Source organism: Leucoraja erinacea, chromosome 1 (assembly GCF_028641065.1).
Source record: "Leucoraja erinacea ecotype New England chromosome 1, Leri_hhj_1, whole genome shotgun sequence".
NCBI lineage: Eukaryota > Metazoa > Chordata > Chondrichthyes > Rajiformes > Rajidae > Leucoraja > Leucoraja erinaceus.
Window position 1 is genome coordinate 10403735 of NC_073377.1, and position 23859 is coordinate 10427593.

Consider the following 23859-nt stretch of genomic DNA (forward strand, 5'->3'; position numbering starts at 1 on the left):
GTGTACCATGACACCCAGGTCTCGCTGCATCTCCCCCTTTCCCAATCGGCCACCGTTTAGATAATAATCTGCTTTCCCGTTTTTGCCACCAAAATGGATAACCTCACATTTATCCACATTAAACTGCATCTGCCAAACATTTGCCCACTCACCCAGCCTATCCAAGTCACCTTGCAGTCTCCTAGCATCCTCCTCACACCTAACACTGCCCCCCAGCTTAGTGTCATCCGCAAACTTGGAGATATTGCCTTCAATTCCCTCATCCAGATCATTAATATATATTGTAAATAGCTGGGGTCCCAGTACTGAGCCTTGCGGTACCCCACTAGTCACTGCCTGCCATTTTGAAAAGGACCCGTTTACTCCTACTCTTTGCTTCCTGTTTGCCAGCCAGTTCTCTATCCACATCAATACTGAACCCCCAATGCCATGTGCTTTAAGCACATGGTTCCTATGTTTGTAGAGAAACTCCTATCTTTGAGGAAGGAGGCAAACCTCATATGATGCTTTAAAGGGTACAAAAGCAGAGAAGAAGAGTACGGTTTTTGAAGTGGATTAGTAGCAGGCGCTGTGGAAGAATGAAAGGATAGTTTTTATATAACCGCATAGGTCCCACACTGACCTTTCTGTCCAGGGCCTCCTCCATTGTCAGAGTGAGGCCCAGCGCAAACTGGAGGAACAGCACCTCGTATTTTGCTTGGGCAGCTCACACCCCAATGGTATGAACATTGATTTTCTAACTTCAAGTAATCCTTGCTTTCCCTCTCTCTCCATGCCTTCCCCTTCCCAGTTCCCTGACCAGTCTGACTGTCCACCTGGTTACATTGTATCTCTGTTTGCTTTGTTGTCACCTTCTCCCAGCTAACAATGGTCTATTCTACATTTCCCTTGATCTTCATTGCTTTTGATCTCTTACACTTCCTTATCTCTGTAATTCCCCTGACACTCAGCCTGAAGGTCTCACCCATTCCTTCTATCCAGAGATGCTGCCTGTCCCGCTGAGTTACTCCAGTATTTTGTGTCAATCTTCAATATTGGATCAGGTAGGACTAAGGGAAAAAAAGTTGTGTCGGCACGGACTTGTAGGGCCGAGATGGCCTGTTTCCGTGCTGTAATTGTTATATGGTTATATATGGTTATTTAAAGAGCTGGCGGATGAGCTACCACAGAATTTGGTTCAAGTTTTGCTGAGGATTCCAGCATCTGAAGTTCCTTGTGTCTACTGCGTTCCGTTCTGGAGTCAACCATGTAGACCAAGATCTGGGAGCAAATCTTGCCAATTTTCCCGTGATACCAGATTGCCAAGGGAAGTAAATGACATGGAATGGGCAGATCAGTCGCAAATAGACTGGAATTGAGGCAGAAAGTGGGAGATGTTGTGGAGAAGTCCAAAACTATAGAGCCTGGGAATGAAAAGATAAAAATGGATTGGCATATTCTCTAGGAATGATGCATGAGTGATCTAGGTTTTGATGGAAATGGTTTTTAATGCAATTAATTGCAAATGGATGGTTAATAATCTAGGAGTATAATAACTATTTGGTATCCAACAATGGCACCCACTTCAAAGCATGTGAATAGGATTCAATTACCGTGGATATGATGGGCGTCTAGAACAAAGAGGGACTCGGCAAAAGAGGTGGGGGCCGCTGAGAATAAAGAGGAACCCGACATGGGGGGGGCTGCCAAGAACAAAGAGGGACCTGGCATGGGAGGCTGCTGAGAGATCAAAGAGTGACTACTGAGAACAACATTGTAACATTGTGGACGCCATATACATGGGGACTCTTTGCATACCTTGTGTACAATATGCAAAACTAAGAATCTCGCTGTGACATGTCACATGTGGTAATAAAGTATCGATCAATATCCGGCATGCAGGATGTAGGGATAACCAAAGTACCGGAATCGATGAGATTAGGTATTTTAGTTGATACTTATTCCCGTCGAATACCTTGGTTGTGCATCGTAGCTACATCATGAGCTTCTTAGTATAGTTTTCTGACCAGTTTTTGTGTATATCGTGATGCAATGATATATAACTTGGGTGGCACTGAGGCGGCAGTTAGTGCTGCTGTCTCTCAACTTCTGATACATGGGTCTGATCCAGATCACTGGAGTTTGCATGCATTCCCAGTCGCTGCTTGGGTATCAGCAGAATGTGCTCAATTTTCCTCCAATTTAACAAAAGTTCCTGGTTGTTAGATTATTTGACTTAAGGGTCTGTCCCACTTTCACGACCTAATTCACGACCTCTGCCGAGTTTGCCCTTGATTTATACTCGCAGCATGGTTGTCACGAGGTCATAGGAGGTCGTAGGTAGGTCGTAGCAGGCCGTGATGCTAGTCGTAGGTACTCGTGGCATCAAGTAGGTTGGGGGGTTTTCTAGCTTGTTGAAAAATGTCCACGAGTAAAAAAGGTCGTGAATTAGGTCGTGAAAATGGGACAGGCCCTTTACTCAATTCCGCTACATGGCAAGAGAATCAATGGTGGGTGGGGGAATTTATGGAGACGGGAGGGAAATATTCGGATTAATAGAGTCATAGAGTCTTACAGTGTGGAAATAAGCCCTTCGACCCAACTTGCCCGCACCGACCAACATGTCCATTCTACAACAGTATTTAGCCTGCATTTAGCCCATATCCCTCTAAACCAGTCCTATCCATGTAGAAGTATGTAGCAATTACTTTATGGTTGCTATGGGAAAGGACCCGTTTCTGAGCTGTAAAACTCTATATAACATTCCTCAAGGTGCATCTAATGTGATTTCGAAGGTTTTAACAACAAATATGGTGGATCACAATAAGTTTATTTTGGAACTTACTGAGGTATCACTAGTAATGCTGCCATTTACAGCACATCTCCTGTTGCTCTGATGAATGGTGATGAACTTCCTCAGTAAATTTAGACTTTGGACTTGAAAGATACAGCGTGCAAACAGGCCCTTCGAGTCCGCGCTGACCAGTGATCACCCCATACACTGGCACCATCCTACACACTGGGGACAAATTACAATATACAGGAGCCAATTAACCAACAAACCTGTGCGTACTTGAGATGTGGGTGGAAACCCAGTGAAAACCCACGCGGTCACAGGGATATCGTACAAATTCCGTAGAGACAGCACCAGTAGTCAGGATCAAACCCCGTAGAGTACAGCAGCAACTCTACCCCTATGTCACTGTGCCATCCCAACTGCATTACCTACAGAGTCGTTACACAAGACACGTAAGAGTTAATTGTGTGGCAGCAGGATTGAATGACTTATGTTTTATATTGCTTTACATATTTTAAAGTGGTAGCCAGTGCTGGGTATGAACTGATTATTTTGCTTGCGAATTACTCACCACTCATGCATATTACATTAGCAGTTGGAAATCATTCCCACTAAAAGCTGGAACCCTCCTGTATTATTCCTATAGCCTGTGCTGGTTTTCCAAATACTACAGAGTGAGTAAGGATGTCTCATGTATCACAAAGTGAATAAGGATAGCTGGCATTCCTCCCTAAAGAACACTACTGAATCAGTTGTTTTATTTTTATACACATTAACAGAAGTTCTATGTCAAAACAAAATTCTTGGATTAGAAATACTGAATAAGTAATCTCAGTAATCAAGGGTACTGGGTTGTTTGACATATCTTAAGTTTGGAAGTGGTACAAAAGGCAAGAGAATGAATTCAAGAGGGTCGGCGCGGGGGCGCAGTGGTACAGTTGCTGCCTTACAGCGCTAGAGACCCGGGTTTGATCCTGACTATGGGCGCTGCCTGTACGAAGTTTGTACGTTCTCCCCGTGACCTGCGTGTGTTTTCTCCGGGTGCTCCGGTTTCTTGCCACACTCCAAAGACGTACAGGTTTGTAGGTTAATTGGCTGCGGTTAATAAAATTGCAAATTGTCCCTAGTGTGTGCAGGATAGCACTAGTGTACGGGCTGGCCGGCGCGGACTTGGAGGGACGGAAGGGCCTGTTTCCGCGCTGTTTCTCCAAATTCTAAAGTCTCAAAAATGGATGCTAACTATATAGCAGAGGGGTGTCCAAGAGAAAGAGCGGTATGAAATCTCTGACAATGGCTAATGTTGTAATGGTCTGAGGTAGAAATGAAAATGTTCCCGCACCATCTTGTTGTATATTCCTTGCCATTCAATCTACTCAAACTGTGTTTTTTTTGTTGCATTCACCTCTGTTTAGATTATGTTTAGAGATACAGCATGGAGATAGGATCTTCAGCCAACCAGGTCCACTCCGACCATCGATCACCCGTTTGCTCACGCTGGCTCTATGTTATCCCACTTCCTCATCCGCTCGTTATGCAGCAGGGACAATATAACAGAGGCAATTAAATTATAAAGCCACGCGCGTTTGGAATGTGGGAGGAAGCTGGAAGAAACCCAGGTGGTGACAAGGAGAACATGAAAACTCCACACAGATGGCTCCCGAGGTAAGGATCAAACCCAGGTCTCTAGCATGTCAGTTCAGTTCAGTTTAGATTATTGTCATGTGTACTGAGTACAGTACAAAGTTTTTGTTTCGTGCTAACCAGTCAGCAAGCCCCATAGCAGAAGTGTCCTCGTCGCGGGGCTGCAAACTGGAAGTGTCCTGAGCTAATTCTGCTACCACCATCATCTACTGTATCCATTGTACCAACTCCTGCAAAGCTACAACCACCAGCCTACCGAGTCTTAACAAGTGATGGCTCCCGCTGATTATCGCCGGGAGCCTGCGTCCTTCTCTGGATGGACGATGACAGTGATGTCCATCAATGCAAAACAACAACTGATTGGAAAGCTCTGCAAGGAGAATGACTGTGATGTCTTATGTCTACATGAGACCCACAGAGGCCAGCAACAGCATTGACCCAAGACCCCTGGAATGAAGCTAGTTATTAAAAGGCCATGTGAGAAATATGGCAATGCTATCTTTGGTAAAAGAGACCTAATCATCGACCAGACTTCAATGGCAGGAAAGGACAGCACAGAAGTCCTTGCTGTGAACCTGGTTAAAGTAACTGTGACCTCTGTTTACAAATCACCAGGCTCTACATTTGCCTTAAGAACCACAAACCTTCAGTTGCCAACACATGAATGTTATCTTTGGGGATTTCAACAGCCACAGCACCTCACGGGGCTATAATGAAACCAACGAGGATGGTAATCTTGTAGAGGGTTGGGCAGAAGCACATCATCTTGACCTAATTCATGATGCTAAACTTCCTCCTTCTGTCAATAGCTGCCGATGGAAGAAAAGCCATAATCCAGACCTGGCCTTTACAAGTGATCGAATAACATGTCAAAGCAAAAAGCTAGTCTTAGAGCCAATACCACACTCACAACACAGACCAATTATCATTGGCATTACTGCTGCTGTGGTACCTCAGAGAGTTCCTCTCAGACAGCGTTTCAACTTTCAAAAAGCTGATTGGGAGCAGTTTGCCAGCAATCTGGATGGAGCCCTATCTGATCTCGAGCCAGTCCCAGCAAACTATGATCAGTTTGTCAAAACAGTGCAAGACAATTCTGGAAACTATATTCCACGCGGATGTAGGGAGTACAATATACCGGGAATCTCAGCTAACGGCGCCTCATTGTACAAGAAGTTCTCTAAACTATACGAGGAAGATCCCTTCTCAGAGGAAACTATAAACACAGGGGAGATGCACATGGTAGCAATATCAGAGGAACGAAGGAAATCCTGGCAGAACTTATTGAGAGTGTTGATACGACACACAACAGTAAGAGAGCTTGGTCAACCATCAAGAAGCTAAACAACGACCCCCAGAAGGCAACCCTGCACTCTAGCATTACGGCAGATCAGGTTGCTCACCAGCTGCTTCTGAACGGCAAACCACCACACTAGAAGCACCACAAAAGGAGTCTATGGCATCAGGGTGATAGATTCAGATTCAGATTCAGATTCAACTTTATTGTCATTGTGCAGTGTACAGTACAGAGACAACGAAATGCAGTTTGCATCTCCCTAGAAGAGCGACATAAATATGAGCAATAAATAAATATATTTACGTGCATACAGTCATAGTATTTTTTTTCCTGGTGGGAGGAGTGTCCGGGGGGGGGGGGGGGGGGGTGATTGGCAATCACCGAGGTACAGTGTTGAATAATGTAACAGCCGCAGGGAAGAAGCTGTTCCTGGACCTGCTGGTCCGGCAACGGAGAGACCTGTAGCGCCTCTCGGATGGTAGGAGGGAGGCGGAGGGAAGGACATTATTGCCATAGAGGGAGTGCAGAGACGGTTCACCAGACTGATTCCTGGGGATGTCAGGACTGTCTTATGGAGAAAGACTGGATAGACTTGGTTTATACTCTCTAGAATTTAGGAGATTGAGAGGGGATCTTATAGAAACTTACAAAATTCTTAAGGGGTTGACAGGCTAGATGCAGGAAGATTGTTCCTGATGTTAGGGAAGTCCAGGACAAGGGGTCACAGCTTAAGGATAAGGGGGAAATCCTTTAAAACCGAGATGAGAAGAACTTTTTTCACACAGAGAGTGGTGAATCTCTGGAACTCTCTGCCACAGAGGGTAGTTGAGGCCAGTTCATTGGCTATATTTAAGAGGGAGTTAGATGTGGCCCTTGTGGCTAAGGGGATCAGGGGGTATGGAGAGAAGGCAGGTACGGGATACTGAGTTGGATGATCAGCCATGATCATATTGAATGGCAGTGCAGCAGCTCGAAGGGCCGAATGGCCTACTCCTGCACCTAATTTCTATGTTTCTATGTTTCTAAACAGTCTGTGGTTGGGGTGAGATAGAGAATCAACCTGGTACTTTAACAGCAAGGAACCCCAGACAGCAATCGATTCCCTCAAGAACGACAAGGCTGGTGGCCTTGATGACATTCGCACAGAACAGATCAAACATTTTGGGCAGATTACGCGACAGTGGCTGCTCTTGCTGTTCAATAATTGTGTAACCCTCTCCCAGCTGCCTAAGATTTTGCGGAAAGCTCGTGTGATCGCTATCCTTCAGCAAGAGAAAGATCCTAAAGAAGCAAAAAGCTACAGACTATGCCTATCTCCCTACTATGCCATCTTTTCAAGCTCTTTGAGCGCCTCATCTTGAACAGGCTAGGCCCAATCACAGAACAACACCTTATACCAGAGCAAGCTGGCTTCCAGCCTGGGAGATCCTGTACCAGCCAAGTGCTCAATCTAACTCAGCACATTGAGGACGGCTTTGAGTGGAATGAACCAACTGGTGTCGTCTTTGTTGATCTGACAGCTGCCGATGACACTATGAACCGCCTCAACAACTCCTCAACAAGCTCCATGACATGACAGAGGACTTCCACTTGACCAAACTGATTCAACAGCTACAGGAAAACAGACGCTTCTATGTTGAGCTAAATGATTATCGCAGCAGATGGAGGAAACAAAAGAATGGCCTACCTCAGGGCAGCGTCCTTGATCTGGTGCTGTTTAATGTATACATTAATGATCAGCCATGTTCCCATGGATGAGAAGCTTCATGGATTGATGACCTTGGAATAGCAGCTCAGAGCACTCACATAGATGAGGTGGAAGCTACCCTCTCATCATCCTTAGACAACTTGACAAACTACTGAAGGCAACTCTGCTAAGACCCATGTTAGCCTGTTCCACCTTCGTAATCGCGAAGCTGGGAGGAAGCTGCCCTTAACATGGAATGGTGACCCTTTGAGACACTGTGACTACCCTGTCTATCTTGGTGTCACTCTGGACTGAACCCTCTCATTCAAGCAACACATTGAAAGGGTGAAGGGCAAAGTGAGGACAAGCAACGACCTCCTACGCAAGCGGCAAACTCATCGTGGGGGACCAATGCATCCACACTGTGGTCAACTGCTCTTGCCCTGTGCTGCTCTGCTGCAAAGAAAGTTGATGTTGCCCTCAACGGCAGCTGCCGATGCATCACTTGCTGCCTAAAACCAACCGATGTGGATAGCTTGCATGTCTTGGCCGGTATTGCTCCACCAGGAATCCGCAGATCAGTTGCCGGTAGAACTGAACGTAGAAGGCAAGTTGGGGACACCGGCCATCTTGTCACTCCCATCACCCATCCCCAAAACAGCTGAAGTCGAGGAAGAGCTTCCTTCACACAGTCCAGCCACTGTCACAGTCTCCTCAAGCAACCAGACTAGCCTTGTGGGAAAAGAGCCGCAGTGAAAACCACCACCACGTAACAATGCCAATCCCATCCCAAGGAACAGCTACCACCTGGTCACAGGTGTGACTGGAAGTCCCTCAATAGGCTTTGTACGGGGATGGGCTGATGCAAGACCAATATGAGCAAATGGGGCTATGCAGATGCGGCAGACACAGAATGTAAATGTGGAACATCTGTACAATCCACGCCACACCTACTAAGATGCCCACTTCTTGGTGAACAATGCTGCCTGGAAGATCTAGTGGAAAGACAAAACTTGATTACTATCGAGCCATTTACCGTGTATTGAGACATCAAGTTCACATTTATTGTCACATGCACCAATTAAGGTACAGCAAAATTTGAGTTACCTTTCAGCCATATAAATAAAAAGAGCACAATATACGATACAGTTTAACATAAACATCCACCACAGCAGAATCAATGATTCCCACTGTGATGGAAGGCAATAAAGTTCAGTCAACTTCCTCTTTGTTCACCCATGGTCAGGGCCATTGAACCCTCTGCAGGCACCGCTACGGACAGCACGATGTACAGGCCCTCTCGCAGGGATGATCAAAACTCCGGCATCGGAACAGATCGGAACACACTCGCGGCTAGGAGTTTCCGAATCGGCCACTCCTTACCAGAGACCGTGGCTTCCGAAGTCACACAGGCCAAGCTGGAGAGAGCTCCAACACTGGCGATCCCCGGCAAGGGATCGCCTTGCTCCACGATGTTAAAGTCAGCGCCGCCCACGGCTCGAAGCTCCACAAACCACAGCACTGCTCTCTGGTTGTGGTAGGATGATTCAGTTGCCTGATAACAGCTGGGAAGAAACTGTCCCTGAATCTGGTGGTGTGCGATTTCACACATCTATACATTTTGCCTGATGGGAGAGGGGAGAAGAGGGAGTGGCTAGAGTGCGACTCATCCTTGATTATGCTGCTGGCCTTATGAAGCAGCGTGAGGTATAAATGGAGACAATAGAGGGGAGGTTGGTTTGTGTGATGGCCTGGGCTGTGTCCACAATTCACTGGAATATCTTCCGGTCTTGGATGGAGCTGTTCCCAAACCAAGTTGTGATATGTTCTGATAAAAGTGCATCTGCATATGTTGGTGAGAGTTGTAGGGGACATGCCAAACCTCCTTAGCCTTCTACTGGAGTAGAGGCGTTGGTGTGCTTTCTTGGTTGTTGCTTCAATATGGGTGGTCCAGGACAAGATGTTGGTGATATTAACTCCTAGCAATTTGAAGTTTCCAATCATCTCTACTTTGGTGCCGTCAATGCAACTGGGGTACGTGTATCACTTCACTTCCTGAAGTCAATCACTATCTCCTTTTTCTTGCTGGCATTGAGAGAAAGGTTGTTGTCTCCACACCAGGACACAAGGTTCTCAATCTCCTTCCTGTACTCCATCTAATCATTATTTAATATCTGGCCCACAATACTGTGTCACCTGCGAATTTGAAAATTGAATTAGGTTTGTACATGGCTGCACAGTCATGGGTGTACAAGGAGTAAAGAAGGGGATGAGAACACATCCTTGTAGAGCCCCCATGTTGAGGATTATCGTAGAGGATGATTTGTCCCCTATCCTCACTGATTAGGGTCTGTGGGTCAAGAAGTTGAGGGTCCAGTTGCGGAGATGAGTGCTAACTCTGTATTTGGTGATAAGCTTGGATGGTATAATGGTATTAAAGGCCGAGGCAGCAGTTTTACCTGTTGTGCTATTGTGCTGCCCATCTGCATTGTGATGAACATTTGTTTCCACCTTGAAGTTACCCTGACATTTACAATGCCCGGAAATGAAACATTTAACTAATTTCACTCAGAGGGTGGTGGGAATATGGAATGAACTGAAGAGGTAGTTGAGGCAGGTACTACACTGTGCAGGAAGGAAATGCAGATGCTGGTTTAAATCGAAGTTGGACACAAAATGCTGGAGTAACTCAGCGGGACAGGCAGCATCTTTGGAGAGAAGGAACGGATGATGTTTCGGGTCAAGACCTCTCTTCAGCCTGAAGAAGGGTCTCGACCCGAAACGTCACTCATTCCTTCTCTCCATAGATGCTGCCTGTCCCGCAGAGGTACTCCAGCATTTTGTATCTAGGTACTATACTGTGTTTAAGTGGCACTCGGACAGGTACATGTATAGGATAGGTTAGAGTGACATAGGCCACATGCGGGCAAATGGGATGAGCATAGATAAGGTATTATGGTTGTCATGGGCGATATCGACCGGAAAGGCCTGTTTCTGTGCTGTGTGACTATGTCCCTTTTCAAGCTCTGAACATGAAAAAGTAATGGACTGATTTAGTGGCACCACATTTACGCCAATCTATAAGTTGAGCTGTCTCCTTAAGTTTAAAATAACAAATAGCCTCATCGAGTGCACTAGTGTTGCAATCCATTTTCTTCTCACTATTGTCATATGTTATCTCATTTGATGATCACTTTCTGAAAGCTTCATGAAAGCTTTCATGATTTAAACCATTGAGGCTGAAAAATATTTTCCAGAATATTATCAGTATGAATCAAACTGCCACCCAAACACAATTTTGAACAAACTCTGCAAGATATCTATTTGAATTGAATGGTTTGGCTGCCTCTTCAGACACTTGGCTGGCACAAGGTGACTAATGTTGTTACATTAGTATCACTGAACAATAAGGGGGATGTTTTTCTATGGGGAAAAGATGGTTTTAACTATTTATGATTTCTGGCAGTGTGAGTAAAGACAATATTATGATAAATCTGTGACAAAAATGCTGTGTTTTTGTAAATAATAGTGGTGTGGATGTTAGAAGTCTGAAATAAGCCCTGAAAATCTAGAAATATTCAGCAGACCATGTAAAGTAAATGTTTGTGAGTTCTCAGGACATGACAATCGACATTTTCAACATCCACTCTTGCCTCAGGCCTTACGCTCGATTCGAACATTTGTGCAGGGAACAGTAAACCTTGTATATCTACCAATGTAACAACAAGGGCGGTATGGTAGCGCAGCGGTAGAGTTGCTGCCTTATGGGCCTGTCCCACCAGCATGCGACTGCTTGCGTCTAGCGCGACCAAACGTGGTGGCTTGAGGCGTACGGCTTCGCGGGGCCGGTCTCACTTCCAACCGCAGAGCCGTCTGGAGTTGTGCGGGGCTGGTCCCGACATCATACTCACCAATCAGCTGGGCAGGAGGCGGGCCGACTGAATTTGGACTTCGCACGGCGTCGGGCGGTTACGTCATCGCGCAACGCCACCCGCTAGTCGTACGCCGTCAAGACGCTGCGTACGGCGTCAAGACGTTGCATACGGCTCAAGCGACCACGTTAGGTCATAGAAACATAGAAACATAGAAATTAGGTGCAGGAGTAGGCCATTCGGCCCTTCGAGCCTGCACCGCCATTCAATAAGATCATGGCTGATCATCCAACTCAGTATCCCGTACCTGACTTCTCTCCATACCCTCTGATCCCCTTAGCCACAAGTGCCACATCTAACTCCCTCTTAAATATAGCCTATGAACTGGCCTCGACTAACCTCTGTGGCAGAGAGTTCCAGAGATTCACCACTCTCTGTGTGAAAACAAGCAGCGGGAGCTACTATAATTCTCAAAAACAATCCTAGATCTTGGATGTGAATGTAGAAGAAACGATTACTGAGTTTGCAAATGTCATATAAATCGGTGAGAATGCTATAGATTGTGAGGGAGGCTGTCCCTAAAGCTACAGCAGAAACTCAGAGACACAGGAAACTCAATGTATCTACTCCTCATGGTCACTTTTGGGAACAGCACTTAAAAAAAGCCGCATCACATAGAGCCAGTTTTGAGCCAGGCTGGACCAGAAACTATGTCCCAGAGAGGAAAGTGCAATTTGCTGGGCTTATGAATCACCCATCATTAATTAATCTAAAACAGAAAATATAAAAATAGAGCAGCCCAACAAATTAAAAGCTTGTTGTTTAACAAGGTGATTATGTGATTACGTGTCTGGCTCTTTGCATGCTGAATGCGCAAGACTAGATGACTTGGCTTTGTGGTGAGATGAGCAAAACTTACAGGAAATGTGCAGGATGAGTTTTCTATACAGGTGGGTGCCTGGAACGCACTGCTGGGGATCATAATGGAGGAAGACAGGATGGTGGCATTCAAGAGGCTTTTGGATTGATATGTGGATATGCAAGGAATGGAGGGTAGATAGTCACAAAATGCTGGAGTAACTCAGCAGGATGGGCAGCATCTCTGGAAAGAAGGAATAGGTGACGTTTCTGGACGAGACCCTTCGTTGGAGTGTGGGAGAAAACCGGACTGCCCGGGGAAAACCCACGCAGTCACGTGAAGATCTTATGCACTCCATACAGCCAGCACCCGTAGTCAGGATCGGACCAGGATTCAGTCTCACAAATTCTTCAATCTTTTTTTTTAATCATAATTTGTCCGAGAAAGGGTCTCGACCCAAAGCTTCACCCATTATTTCTTTTCAGAGATGCTACCGGAGTTACTCCAGCACTTTGTGTCTATCTTCAGTTTAAACTAGCATCTGGAGTGGGAGATTGCAAACGTGATATGGATCACGTGCAGGCAGGGAAAATTAATTTAACTTGGCAACATGTCTGGTGCGGACATTGTGGGCCGAACAGCGTGTTCCTGTGCTGTATTCTTCTACGTTCTCTGAACATGCACAGTTTTTTGATAGCTAGATAGCTAGATAAATTAAATTCCTTGCAATGTGAGACCCAGGGCTGTCCAACTCGAGGTGAGAATAGTGTGGTAATCACACACCACAGAATGAAAATCAATGGGAACAGTTACCATGCCATTTATTTTAGTTTACCTTAGTTTAGAGATACAGTGGGGAAACAGGCCCTTCAGCCCACCAAGTACGTGCCGACCAGTGATCCCCGTACATTATCACTATCCTACAAATTACAATTTTTACCGGAGCCAAATTAGCCTTCAAACTTGTATGTGTTTAGAGTGTGGGATGACACCGGCGGACCCGGGGTAAACCCGCGCGGTCACAAGGAGAACATACAAACTCCATACAGACAGCACCCGTAGTTAGGATCGAACCAGGATTCAGCCTCACAAAATGTTTCAATCTTCTACTTGGTTCATAATTTGTCTGCAAATTTTCACATTGATTGCATTGCCTAATAAAAATCTATCTCTCACACCTGATCAAACAGCGCTTGCAGTGTCGGAGACCCGGGTTGGATCCCGACTACGGGTGCTGTCTGTACGGAGTTTGTAAGTTCTCCCCGTGACCACCTGGGTTCCTTCCGAGATCTTCCGTTTCCTCCCACACTCCAAAGACGCACAGGAATGTAGGCTAATTGGCTTGGTGTATGTGTAAATTGTCCCTAGTGTGTATAGGATAGAAACATAGAAACATAGAAAATAGGTGCAGGAGTAGGCCATTCGGCCCTTCGAGCCTGCACCGCCATTCGATATGATCATGGCTGATCATCCAACTCAGTATCCTGTACCTGCCTTCTCTCCATACCCCCTGATCCCTTTAGCCACTGGGGCCACATCTAACTCCCTCTTAAATATAACCAATGAACTGGCCTCAACTACCTTTGGTGGCAGAGAATTCTAGAGATTCACCACTCTGTGTGAAAAATGTTTTCTCATCTCAGTCCTAAAAGATTTCCTCCTTATCCTTAAACTGTGACCCCTTGTTCTGGGCTTCCCCAACATCGGGAGCAATTTTCCTGCATCTAGCCTGTCCAACCCTTTAAGAATTTTGTAAGTTTCTATAAGATCCCCCCTCAATCTTCTAAATTCTAGCGAGTACAAGCCGAGTCTATCCAGTCATTCTTCATATGAAAGTCCTGACATCCCAGGAATCAGTCTGGTGAACCTTCCCTGTACTCCCTCTATGGCAAGAATGTCTTTCCTCAGGATAGTGTTAATGTGTGGGGATCGCTTGTTGGTGTGGACTAGTTGGGCCAAGGGGCCTGTTTCTGCGCTGTATCTCTAAACTAAAACTAAACATCATTGCTGGGACATCTGAAATAAAACAGCCTCGGTCGGGACCTTCACTTTCACATTGTTCTGACCCCGTACATTACTGCCTCTTCAAATATGACTTAAGTAGGGAAACACAGCCAATCTGTACAGCCAGAAATCTGGAAATGGTCTCTTCATAAAATAATCATCTCAACCAGTAACATGATGTCCACCAAAAAATGCAGCGTTTAATTTAGTTTAGTTCCGTTTAGTTTATTATTGTCATGTGTACTGAGATACAGTGAAAAGCTTTATTTTAGCCAACCATCCAGTCAATTCATTCCGTCAGTACAATCATACAATCATACGCAAGTAAATGAGTGGAGTGATTATAGTGGATAATAGTGGCTCAGCCCAGACCATCACGCAAACTAACCTCCCTTCCATTGGCCCCATCTACACCTCACGCTGCCTTGGCAAGGCCACCAGCATTATCAAGGACATGTCTCATCCTGGTCACTCCCTCTTCTCCCCCCTCCCACCTGGCAAGAAGTACAGAAGTTTGAAAATGCCTACCTCCAAATTCAGGGACAGTTTCTTCCCAACTGTTATCTGGCAACTGAACCGTCCTCTTACCAACTAGAGAACAGTCCTCACACCCCCCCCCCCCCCCCCCCCCCCCCCCCCCCCCCATGTACTTCAGTGATGACCTTTGGTCTATCTTTAATCGGACTTCATCTTGCACTAAACATTACACCCTTTATCCTGTATCTGAACACTTTGGGCAGCTTGATTGTAATCATCTATAGTCTTTACACTGACTGGATGGCATGCAACAAGAAAGCTTGTCAATGTACCTTGGTACATGGAACAATAATATACTAAACTAATAACAAACTAAGGTAGACGCAAAATGCTGGAGTAGCGGAACAGGCAGCATCTCTGGAGAGAAGGAATGGGTGACGTTTCGGGTTGAGACTTGAGTCCAGAGTCTCTGAAGAAGGGTCTCGACCCGAAACATCACCCATTCCTTCTCCCCCGAGCTGCTTCCTGTCCCGCTGAGTTGCACCCACATTTTGTGTCTACCTTCGATTTAAACCAGCATCTGCAGTTCGTTCCTACTGATAATAAACTAAACTAGATCCTTTTCTGGGACATCACGCAATAGAATTGTCACATGATGCCATCTTGTAATTTCAAGTCTCAAGTCTCTGAAATGAAGCGATCTTTGTATAAGGAGATAGGCGTTTTTATTTTCTCATTATTAGGCCTGGTGAGCTGATGGCACTGGACCGATGAAATGAAATCTGCAGTCTTTCCAAATTTCCAGCTGGATGGACAGAATCCATCCATGGAGTGAAAACATCAGGTACTGGCTCCACGATTTGGAATTTGCTGCTGGTGCCAGAAGAAAGAAAATCAAACTCTTGGAAATGTCAATTGTCCGTGCCTTTTGTGTGAGAGAGTTCCAGTTTCCAGATGTATGGAAAATTGCCTCGACCTCTTTCAAAATGACCCGAGGGGCAACTTTTTCACACAGAGGGTGGTGGGTATATGGAACGAGCTGCTGGAGGAGGTGGTTGGGGCAGGTACTATAACACCATTTAAAAGACGTGTGGGCAGGTGCATGGATAGGAGAGGTTTGGAGGGATATGTGCCAAATGCAGGCAGGTGGCACGAGTGGACATGGGGCACCTTGGTCAGCATGGGAAAGTTGGGCTGAAGGGCCTGTTTCCACCCTATGGTTATATGATCTAGCTATAATGCCCTGCGTTCAGGTGTGGGGTTACCGTAAAGTCTGGAAAAACATAACCCAGTGCTCCTGAATGGGTTGTCCCGCAGAAGCAAACACAAAATGCTGGAGGACCTCAGTGGATCAGGCTGAGTGGAAGAGTAATAGTCATAGTCATACAGCATGGATAGAGGCCCTTTGGCCCAACTTGCACATGCAGACCAACATGCCCAATCTAAATCTATCCTATCCATGTTGTTTTGTTAAAATTGTGATAGTTCCTGCAACAATTACCTCCTCCGGCAGCTCATTCCATATAGCTTCCAATATGTCATTATTCCATATACCTACCATTCTTTGTGTAAAAAACATTGCCCTTCAGGTTCCTATTAAATTGTACCCCCCTCACCTCAAACATTTGTCCTCGGGTTCTTGTATCAAATTGACATTTCGGATCAGGATCTTCTTCAAACATCTTGGAGCTAATGTTTACCATCAGTCTGAAGAAACATAGAAACATGGAAAAATGAAAAAAATGGAAAATTAAATGCATGAGTGGCCCATTCGGCCCTTCAAGCCAGCAAATTCAAAATGATCATGGCTGATCAACTAAAATCAGTCCCCCGTTCCTGCTTTTCCCCCATATCCCTTGATTCCTTTAGCCCGAAGAGCTAAATCTGACTCTCTCTTGAAAACATCCAGTGTATTGGCCTCCACTGCCTTCTGTGGCAGAGAATTCCACAGATTCACATTTTTCCTCATCTCAGTCCTAAATGGCCTACCCCTTATTCTTAAACCATGACCCCTGGTTCTGGACTCCCCCAACATCAGGGAACATTTTTTTTCTGCATATAGCCTGTCCAATTCTTCAAGAATTTTATATGTCTCTATAAGATGCCCTCTCATCCTTCTAAATTCCAGTGAATACAAGCCCAGTCGACCCATTCTTTCATCATATGTCTGTCCCGCCATCCTGGAATTAACCTGGTGAACCTACGCTGCACTCCCTCAATAGTAATAATGTCCTTCCTCAAATTAGGAGACCAAAATTGCATACAATACCCCAGCTGCTGCCTCACCAGGGCCCTGTACAACTGCAGTAGGATCTCCTTGCTCCAAAACTCAAATCCTCTCGCAATGAAGGCCAACATGCCATTAGCTTTCTTCATTGCAGTCTTCAGGGAGGAAGCGGCTGCTTCAGTCCAGGCCGCTGAAGAACGTTCACCCGACGCCGATGATCCAGCTTCGCGGCAGAGGGCCTGAGAACAACGAGTTGGCTGAGGAGGCCACATATAGACCCCGACCTCGGGTGGACTATGAGGGGGAGAACTGGATATTTTTAGTGTGCCTTCCCTCACAGTGAATTCTGCTGTGGGGGGACGTTTCATGTTGATTTCTATAGTGTACTGTTCTGTGTCTTTTTTCTTTTTTCTCTTTTTTGTTATTATGGATTTATTGACATTTGATCTGTTCACTTAATTTAATCAATCTCTGTAAAGCACTTCGGTTCAAATACTGGTTTTGTTGAAAAGTGCTATACAAATAAAGATTATTATTATTATTATTATTATTGCCTGTTGTACCTGCATGCTTACTTTCAGTGACTGATGTCCAAGCACACCCAGGTCTCGTTGCATCTCCCCTTTTCCTAATCTGATACCATTCAGATAATAATCTGCATTCCTCGTCTTGCCACCAAAGTGAATAACCTCACATTTATCTGCCATGCATCTAACCAGTCAACCAACCCATTCAAATCATGCTGCAGCCCCATAGCATCCTCATCGTAGCTCACACTGCCACCCAGCTTTGTGTCATCCGTAAACAATATATATTGAAGATAACTGAGGTCCCAGCACCGAGCCTTGTGGCTTCCCACTAGTCACTGCCTGTCATTCTGAAAATTACTGTTAATTCCTACTCGTTGCTTCCTGTCTGCCATCCAGTTCTCTATCCATGTCAATACCCTGCCCCCAATACCATGTGCTCTAATTTTGCACACTAATCGCTTGTGTGGGTCCTTGTCAAAGGCTTTTTGAAAGTCGAGATACACCACATCCACTGGCTCTCCCTTATCCATTCTACTTGTAACATCCTCAAAAAATTCCAGAATATTAGCCAAGCATGATTTCCCCTTCATAAATCCCTGCCAACTTTGACCGATCCTGTCACTGCTTTCCACATGCGCTGCTATAACATCTTTAACAATCAACTCAAGCATCTTCCCCACTACTGATGATGTAAGGCTAACGTCTATAATTTCACGTTTTCTCTCTCCCTCCTTTCTTAAAAATTGGAGTTACATTGGCTACTCTCCAGTCCACAGGAACTGATCCAGAGTCAAGAGAACATTGGAAAATGATCACCAATGCATCCATGATTTTTAGGGCCATCTCCTAGAGTACTTTGGGATGCAGACCATCAGGCCTTGGGGATTTATCTGACCAGTCCCAACAGTTTTCCTAACACCATTTCCTGACTAATGTAGCATCTCTTCAGTTCCTCCCTCCCACTACATCCTCGGTCCCCTAGCATTTCTGGGAGATAACTTGTGTCTTTCAAAGTACTTGTTTAACTGTTCTGCCATTTCCTTGTTTCCCATTGTAAATTCACCTATCTCTGATTGTAAGGGACCTACAATTGTGTTCACTAATCTTTTTTCTTTTTACATATCTAAAGAAGCTTTTAGATTCAGTTTTACATCTTCAACTCAAAACTAAATCTCTCAAGCCAAAAGGGACGCACTGTAAGAGTATGTTGACCGATATATTTTCACACACTTTCTCAATGTCCCTTATTTCAGACATAAGGCAATACATTTTTTAAAACACCATTTTGCACAAAAAGTGTTCTCAATGCAAAAATGTAGAAAGCTCAGCTCATGGTATTTAAAATCTCTAAGGATTCAAAAGAGCCAAAGAGTCAGAGCTATTTAAGTAATATGAAGGATATTTTAATAAACCAATCCAGGTGAACCACCCATTTTGACGCATTGGGAAGGGTGACAAAATATAGGTTGTAACAAATGAATACTTTTGAACGGAATTCATCTCAATCTGTCCCAGTTAACATTGCGGAGAATTTTGACTGGACTGATTCTGGATGGGCAAACAAAAGAGCATCTGTTCTGTGCTGGGAAGGTTCATGAATGTATCAGGACATCCTCAACCTCTATATTAGGGATCAGAGCCAGTGGCTAGTTTAAAGGAGGAGAGGAGATGTGGAATTGGGATCAGCATGGGTGGCACGGTGGCACAGTGGTAGAGTTGCTGCCTTACAGAGCCACAGACCCAGGTTTGATCCTGACTACGGGTGCTGTCTGTATGGGGTTTGTACCTTCTCCCTGTGACTTGCGTGTGGTTTCTCCGGGTGCTCCGGTTTCCTCCCACACTCCAAAGACGTACAGGTTTGTGGGTTCATTGGCTTTGGTAAACTTGTAAATTGTCCCTAGTGTGTGGACGATTGTGTTAGGGGATCACTGGACAGCATGGACTTGGTGGGCCGAAGGGCCTGTTTCCACACTGTATCTCTTAACGAAACAAAACTAAACTAAGCTAAACTAAACTACACTAAACTAAAACTAAACAAAACTATGTGGTGGGACAGGGATTGTAATAGACTAGTAATCATGTTGAGATGGACATTGAAATCGAGGGGCTTATGATGAGGTCAATACAGTGCAGTAGGGCTTAAGGATGCAGTTATTTTATGAATCCACTCCAGAGGTTCTAGTCTGGTGTTACATTGGTAAGATCAGACTGTCTCAGGAGTGCTGAATGATGAGGCGCAGAAGAACTTGATCCAAGTTCGCCTGCAGTGCTCCAAGAAGATTGTTGCACATGACAATGTGAGGCCTGAAATAGAAATGACGTCAAGCCTCTAGTGTAACTGATTCCTGTTGGTGTTGAAATGCTGGAGTAACTCAGCGGGTCAGGCAGCAACTCTGGAGAAAAGGAATAGGTTGTTTTGGGTCGGAACCCTTCTTCAGACAGTTCGATATTGGAGTTTAGTGTTGGTGGAATTCATGGAGTGCGAAAGGCTAACGGTGAAATATTCATTACCGTGACTTATTCTGGGGGAAAAAAAATCATTTATGATTGCATCATTTCAAAAGATACAATAACATGCAATCGAATTTCTCAATGTTTGTTATTTGTTACATGCCTTTATACCAATTTACATTGAATGCACGCTTCAAACATTTGGGATTCAATTCCTTCTTTATTAAAATAGTCTAACATCTGTTTCTTTACGTCTGCAGGGACCTGCACCAGTCTCCATCGCTTGGTCTGTTAATAGTTATCTGCTGTGCACTGTTTGTGAGCTAATAGTGGGAGTCTAAAACCATTTAGTAAGTAACTATTCAGTAACCAAAGTAAGAGAAAAATATTTTAGTCCTTTTCGTCATTTAGATCCTTCTGGAGACTGAACTTGCTTGGATGCACCCTGCAACCAAAATAGTTGACCAATGTACAAGCTCTTGTTGTCTGTACTGAGCATTTTGGACTCATGAGCATGTAATCTGTTCCCGTTGTATGATCTGATCTGATTGTAGTATTATGTCATCAGTTGGGATTGGTGACTACCTCACTGGTGACCCTCATACTATCCTTGATCAGACATTGCTGGCTTTTCCTTGCACTAAACGCTATTCCCTTATCATGTACCTATACACTGTAATTGGTTTGATTATAATCATGTATTGGCCTTCCGCTGACTGGAGAGCATGCACCAAATGTTTTTCACTGTAAATCAGTACACGTGACAATAAACTAAACTGGATAAGATGCTAAACAAAGTTTCCCGCTGTACCTCGGTACACGTGACAATAATCAACTCAACCTAAACCCAACCTTACCCGACATCAGTCTGAAGAAGGGTCTCGACCCAGAATCAATCAATCAATCAAAGAATTTATTGTCATTCAAAAATACATCAACAAATACATCAAACAGAATGAAATTTAGTTGCTCACCATGCAACATAAAATAACAAAAGGGTAAAATAGATAAAAAAGATAAAATAGATAAAAAGATAAAATAGATAATAGTGGCGACACATTATATGGAATTCAAGAGTCTGACGGCTCGCTCCCGTGAGGGCGGTCCGGCACAGGAGAGGAGCGGCCAGCCCGAGATGGAACGAGGCTCCCGTCGGAGCGGCCGAGCTCGGGGAGGTGCGGCGCTCGCAGCCCGGGGAAGAAGCAACGCTCGAGTCGGGGCGGCCCGGCCCGGGGGAGGTTCGGCGCCCATAGGGGCGGCCCGGCCCGGGGGAGGTTCGGCGCCCATATCGGGGCGGCCCGGCCCGAGGCTGAAGTCGACAGTTACTCACGTGAGGGTGGCTGGGACGGTGTTCTGGCGGCGGTGGCCTGAGTCCGGGGTTCGGCCGCGGGCCAGCGGCTGCGTCTGCAGGTCTGGGTGGGTGGCAGCCACGACCACCCCGGGCCGCGGTGTTGAACCGCGGGACTGTTATAACATCGCCCAGGGGGCTATCGCCTCAGCGCAGAGGGAGAAGAGGAGGGAAGAGACTGCAGACCTAAGACTTTTGCCTCCATCACAGTGAGGAGATGTTGGGTGGTCTCACTGTGGAGATGTTAGAAACATAGAAACATAGAAATTAGGTGCAGGAGTAGGCCATTTGGCCTCCATCACAGTGAGGAGATCCTGTGTTCTCTCCATACCCCCTGATCCCCTTGACCACAAGGACCACATCTAACTCCCTCTTAAATATAGCCAATGAACTGTGTGGCCTCACTACCCTCTGTGGCAGAGAGTTCCAGAGATTCACCACTCTCTGTTGTTAATATGTGTTTATTGTTGTTTTTTTGGATGTATGACTGCTTAAATTTTGTTCAGATTTCGGTCTGAATGACAAATAAAAGGCTATTCTATTCTATTCTATTCTATTCGGAGGAAGAAGCTGTTGCAAAACCTGTCACCCATTCCTTCTCTCCAGAGATGCTGCCTCATCCGCTGAGTTAGTCCAGCATTTTATGTCTACATTCCACTACGCTTGTCATGCAAAGTAGATTCAATATCTTAAGGTTGATGATGGGTTGGCCATAGGAGATGTATGAATGCCCAATGAATGAACACTAGTTATGTACAATGTAGTTTATTGCCACATATACCGAGGTGCAGTGAAAAGCTTTTGTTGCGTGCTATCCAGTCAGCGGAAAGACAATACGTGATTACAGTCGAGCCATTTACAATGTATAGATACATGTTCAGGGCATAATGTTTAGTGCTAGTAAAGTCCGATCAAAGATAGTCCGAGGGTCACCAATGAGGTAGATAATAGTTCAGGACTACTCTCTAGATGTTTGTTAGTTGCTATTCCATACAAACATTTGAGTCATGGCTCTAAGTAAAGGGTGGGAGATGTGACTGATTCACCATAGCTCTGCCATGTAGCCTCAGCTCACATTCACTAGGGATTCACATAGGGGCTTTGCAATTTGTGCTTGCTATGTATTGCTATATAAAGAATTTGAGCAGAGATTGGATTGGACTCAATTTTGAGCAATCCACTGGAACTGATTAGCAAACTGGAAGCCTATCTACCTTTGGGCCCTGGTGGATATTATATAGTTCAATTCGATATTGTGATGAAAGTTATGTCCAATAATAACAATCCGGATATGCAAAGGTTTGAATGAGCTATTGCTGGAGATTTGAGGAGGAAAGGATTATATGGAACAGAGGATTTGGATTTTTTTTTTTAAAGAAAGATAAATACCTCAACAGAATCAGAAAATAAATATTTCCCAGTAAGAGAAAGAGAACAGGGTAAAAATATACCGCACAGTAGCTAAATCAGGAAGGAAAGCATCAACTTACAGTAGCTTATTCCCCCAGCGGTGCTGGAGATGGTCAAGTGTAAATATCACCAACAATTTGTCTTGGACCAAGTACTTTGAAGCTATGGCCAAGATAACATCTACTTCCTCAGAACACTAAGGAAGTTCAGTATGTCTCCAATGATTTTTGCCAACTTCTGGAGATGCACTGTAGTAAGCATCCTATCAAGATGCATACAAACAGCTGAAGTAACTCAGCGGGACAGGCAGAATCTCTGGAGAGAAGGAATGTGGTTGATTCACCACAGCTCTGCCTAGTGGTCTCAGCTCACATTTACTAGGGATTCACGTATCAGACCCGACCAGTCTCGACCCGAATCATCACCCATTCCTTCTCTCCAGAAATGCTGCCTGTCCTGCTGAGTTACTCCAGCCTTTGATGTCTATCTTCGGTTTTAACCAGCAAATGCAGTTCCTTCCTACACTATCAAGATGCATCACAGCTTGTTTTGGCAATAGGTACAAGACGGAAAGAAACTCCAGTGGGTTGTGATTAGCCTTGTCCATCACCAGTTTCCCCAACATCGACTCCACCTACACTTCATGCTGCCTCGAGAAAACAGCCAACATAACCAAGGACTGTTTTCACCCCAGCCATCATCTCTTGTTCCCTCAGGTAAAAGTTACAATAGCTTGAAAACACATTTACCATCGAATTCAGGAGTAGTTTTTGCCCCCTGCTGTTCTCAGACTATAAACCCATGAATCATAAACCAGATTAGTCCTAATCTCCCAATCTACCTCATGAAGACCTTGCACTTTTTTTAACCTGCACTTTGTCTGTAACTGTAACACCTCTCTGTAACTGAGTCACTATAATGCTGTAACAATGCACTCTGATATTTTTCACATGTTGTACTTGAGTACGGGTTGATTGTACTCATCTATAGTACGATTTAAAGAGATTGAAAACAAACAGTTTATCATCGTATCATGGTACATGCAACAATTACAATAAACCAAACCTTTGATGAAAACATTAAGTGAAATGATTTTGATTTGCAACACAATTCTGCTAATGAGTTAAAAGAGGTGCGAACACAAGATTGACAGCAAACCACAATCAACTTATTTAAAAAACAATCTATTTTAAAAGAAGAAATAGAAACTGCAGTAACTTTATCCAGTAAAAGTGGGTCATTTGGGTGGCATGGTGGCGCAGCGGTAGAGTTGCTGCCTT